We start from the raw sequence: 4,791 nt of genomic DNA on the forward strand, positions 1-4,791 counted from the left end.
CAGGGATGTGGCCCTAAAAAGACAAAAAAAAGTCTTTACTCAACTATGAGATAATTTTTGGGTGTGGTGTAACAGTGGTCCAATTTCATTCATTTTTTTTTTAAGCTGCACTTGCAGCATATAGAAGTTCCCAGGCTAGGGGTTGAATCAGAACTGCAGCAGCAGGCCTACACCACAGCCACAGCAACACTGGATCCAAACCTCATTTGCGACCCACGCTGCAGCGTGTGACAACACTGAATCCTTAACCCACCGAGCAAGGGCAGGGATTGAACCTGCATCCTCATGGCCTCTATGTCAGATTCGTAACCTGCTGAGACATAACAGGAACTCTTCCAGATTCATTCTTCTGCATGTGCCTGTCAGTTTTGCCGACACCAGTTACTGAGGAGACTGTCCTCTTCCCATTTATATTCTTGGCTCCTCTGTCATGAATTAGTTGATCACATATGCATGGGTCTGTTTCTGGGCTCTGTATCCTATTCTATTGATCTACGCATCTTTTTTTTTTGGTGGCGGTGGGGGCAGTGGCCATATCTGTGGCATATGGAAGTTCCCAGGCTAAGGGTCCAATCAGAGCTGCAGCTGCCAGCCTATGCTCCTGCCACAGCAATGCCGGATCCAAGCTGCATCTGTGACCTACCCCACAGCTCACAGCAGTGAAGATCCTTAACCCACTGAGCAAGACCAGGTATTTACCAGAATCCTCATGGATACTAGTCAGGTTCTTAACCCACTGAGCCATTATGTGTCTATTTTTATGCCAATATCATATTGTTTTAATAACTATAGCTTCATAATATGGTTTGAAATCAAGAAGCATGATGCCTCCAGCTTTGTTTTTTTTTTTTTTTGTTTTTTTTTTTTTCAGCGAAGAGCTCAGCTTTTTATTGTTGAATGTGTTACAAAAGTTTCGTCAAAAAGACCAAAGCTCATATCATCATCAGACTCCTCAGATTCTTCTTTCTTTGCTTCTACTTTCTTCTTCTCAGCCAGGGCAGCAGTGGTAGCTGGGGCAGGACCTCCTGCTGGTGCAGCACTAGCTGCTGGGGCAGGTCCACCAGCCCCCACATTGCAGATGAGGCTCCCAATGTTGACATTGGCCAGAGCCTTTGCAAACAAGCCTGGCCAGAATGGCTCAACATCTACACCTGCTGCTTTGATGAGGGCATTGATCTTATCCTCCTGGACCGTCACCTCATTGTTGTGCAGGATGAGGGCAGAGTAGATGCAGGCGAACTCCGAGACGGAGGCCGTGGTGCAGATGAATGAGAGGTGGGGGCTGTTGGGTGCGGTGCTAGTCTCTGGATGAAGTGAGGGCCTCACTCCTAGCGGCCTTTGCTTCCTCGGAAGGACCAAGCACCTTATCGGCAGCTAAGGAAAGGCCAGCTTTGTTCCTTCTCAAGATTAGTGTGGGTATTCTGGGCCTTTTGTGGTACCATACAAATTTTAGGATTATTTGTTCTATTTCTTTCTTTCTTTCTTTTTTCATCTTTTGCCTTTTCTAGGGCCACTCCTATGGCATATGGAGGTTCCCAGGCTAGGGGTCTAATGTGAGCTGTAGCCACCAGCCTATGCCAGAGCCACAGCCACTCAGGATCCGAGCTGAGTCCAAGACCTACACCACAGCTCACAGCAACATTGGATCCTTAACTGCTCGAGGCCGGGGATAGAACCCGCAACCTCACAGTTCCCAATTGGATTCGTTAACCACTGAGCCATGATGGGAACTCTGTGTTCTATTTCTAAGAAAAAAATTCCATTGGAATTTTACTAGGGATTGCACTGAATCTGAGAATTGCTTTGGTTAGTATGGACATTTTAACAATATTAATTTTTCCCATTCATGAGCACAGAATATTTTTCCATTTGTTTGTGTCTTTGTCAATTTATTTCATCAGTGTTTTATAGTTTTTAGTATACAGATCATTCAGCTCCTTGGTTAAATTTATTCCTAGGTATTTTGTTCTTTTTAATACAATCATAAATGAGATGTTTTTCTTAATTTCTCTTTTTGATGGTTCACTGTTAGTGTATAGAAACACAACTAATTTTTATATATCAATTTTTTTTTTTTTTGTCTTTTTGCCTTTTCTGGGGCTGCTCCCACAGCATATGGAGGTTCCCAGGCTAAGGGTCTAATGGAAGCTGTAGCCGCTGGCCTACACCAGAGACACAGCAACCTGGGATCCAAGCCAAGTCTGCAAACTACACCACATCTCACGGCAACACCGGATCCTTAACCCACTGGGCAAGGCCAGGGATTGAACCCGCAACCTCATGGTTCCTAGTCGGATTTGTTAACCACTGAGCCATGACAGGAACTCCCTTTATATATCAACTTTATATCTTGCAGTTTTACTGAATTCACTGATTAGCAGTTTTTTTGTGGAATCTTTAGGGTTTTAATATATAAATATCATGTCATCTGCAAATAGAGACAGTTTTACTTCTTCCTTTCCGATTTGGATGCCTTTATTTCTTTTTCTTACCTAATTGCTTTGGCCAGGATTTCTAGTATTGTGTCAAAAAAAAAACCCAAAAAACTGGCAGGAGTGAGCATCTTTATCTTGTTTCTGATCTTAGAGGAAAAGCTTTTAGTTTTTCACTGTTCAGTACATCAGCCATGGTTCTGTCATATATGGCCTTTATTATGTTGAGGTATGCCCCTCCAGAACCAGTTTGTGAGAGTTTTTATTATGAATGGATGTTACATTTTGTTAAATGCTTTTTCTGCATCTATCGAAACGATCATATGAAATGACTTTTATCCTTCATTTTGTTTGTGGTGTATCACATTGACTGATCTGTGGATATTGAAAAAGTCCTATCACTATATTTATTTATTAAGTTTTTTAGGACCGCACCTGTGACATATGGAAGTTCCCAGGCTAGGGGTCAAATTGGAGCTGCAGCTGCTGGCCTGTGTCACAGCCACAGCCATGCCAAATCCAAGCCTTGTCTGTGACCTATACCACAGCTCATGTAAACGCTGGAACCTTAACCTACTGAGTGCAGCCAGGGATTGAACCCACATCCTCCTGGATACTAGTCAGGTTCTTAACCCACTGAGCCTCAACAGGAATTCCCAATTCTTCCATCATTAAATGTATGCTTTAGTAGAATTAAGTATATTCACATTATTATGCAGCAATCTCCAGGACTTTTTCATCTTCCCAAACTGAAATTCTGTACCTATTAAATACTTGGTTACCCTTGGCAACCCCCATTCTACCTTCTGTATCTATGAATCTGGCTACTCTAGGAACCTCTGATTCTGGCTAATTGGAACCACATAGTATTTGTCCTCTTCCCATCTGTTTTTTGTTTTTTGTTTTTTGTCTTTTCTAGGGCCACTCTCACGGCATATGGAGGCTAGGGGTCAAATCGGAGCTGTAACCACTGGCCTAAACCAGAACCACAGCAACGCGGGATCTGAGCCGCATCTGCAACCTACACCACAGCTCACTGCAGCTCAGGATCCTTAACCCACTGAGCAAGGCCAGGGATCGAACCTGCAACCTCATGGTTCCTAGTTGGATTCGTTAACCACTGCACCACGATGGGAACTCCGCCATTTATTTTTCATAGCATGTGTCAGAAGGGCCCTATTTTTTTTTTTTTTTTTTTTTTTTTTGTCTTTTCTAGGGCTGCTCCCGAGGCATATGGAGATTCCCAGGCTAGGGGTCTAATTGGAGCTGTAGCCACCGGCCTACGCCAGAGCCACAGCAACTCGGGATCTGAGCCGCATCTGCAATCTACACCACAGCTCACGGCAACGCCAGATCGTCAACCCACTGAGCAAGGCCAGGGATTGAACCCACAACCTCATGGTTCCTAGTCGGATTCGCTAACCACTGCACCACGACGGGAACTCCAGAAGGGCCCTTTTTAAGGCTTGGTAATATTTTATTGTATGGAGAGACTACATTTTATTTATCCATTCATCTGTCAGTGGACATTTGGGTTGCTTCCACATTTTGGCTATTGCAAATAATGCTGCTCTGAACATGGGAGTACAAATTTGAGTCCCACTTTCAATTCCTTTGGGTATATACCCAGAAGTGGAATTGCTGGGTCTTATGATAATTCTATGTTTAACTTTTTGAAGAGCCACCATGCCATTTTACATAGCAGCTGCCATTTTACATTCATGACAGCACAAAGGTTCCAATTTCTCCACATCCTTGCCAACATTTGAATTTCTGATAACAGACATCCTAATGGGTATAAAGTGGTTGGTTCACTTCTAAAATAGTTGTTTCTGGAGTTCCTGTTTGGCGCTGCAGAAACCAATCCGACTAGGAACCATGAGGTTGTGGGTTCGATCCCTGGCCTTGCTCAGTGGGTTAAGGATCCGGCATTGCTGTGAGCTGTGGTTTAGGTTGAAGATGAGGCTTGGATCCTGCGTTGCTGTGGCTGTGGCGTAGGCCGGCAGCTGTAGCTCGGATTGGACCTCCAGCCTTGGAACCTTCATATGCTGTGAGTGTGATCCTAAAAAAAAAAAAAAAAAAAAAAAGTTTTTCTGGCTTAGACTGTAAGTTTTTCAAAAACTGACTGTGAATATTTGTTTGATTCACATGGAATCAAAGACTTGAGAGGATATTGCCCTAAGAGTGCCTGTATAAATATTCAAAATTCCCCAAAGCCTCTCCCCAGTAGTAGTAAAAGGTACATTTTAACCAATGTCAGTCGTGTGGTGTCTGAGTTTTCAAGAGATACGCATTAATGGGCAGAAAAGATGCAGCTCCCTGAACTCAGCTAGGAGGGGAAGGAGCGCCCTCTTGTGTC

General features: G+C 43.7%; 1 pseudogene across 1 annotated transcript; it reads right to left on the reverse strand.

Moving 5' to 3' along the window:
* LOC100153492 lies at window positions 829-2,628 on the reverse strand (annotated as a pseudogene). Its single transcript, XR_001300755.2, has 2 exons — window positions 2,620-2,628; window positions 829-1,374 (listed from the first exon to the last, which is right to left on the reverse strand). The product of XR_001300755.2 is annotated as a 60S acidic ribosomal protein P1 pseudogene (transcript).

The sequence above is a fragment of the Sus scrofa genome, chromosome 14, assembly GCF_000003025.6.
Source record: "Sus scrofa isolate TJ Tabasco breed Duroc chromosome 14, Sscrofa11.1, whole genome shotgun sequence".
Lineage (NCBI taxonomy): Eukaryota > Metazoa > Chordata > Mammalia > Artiodactyla > Suidae > Sus > Sus scrofa.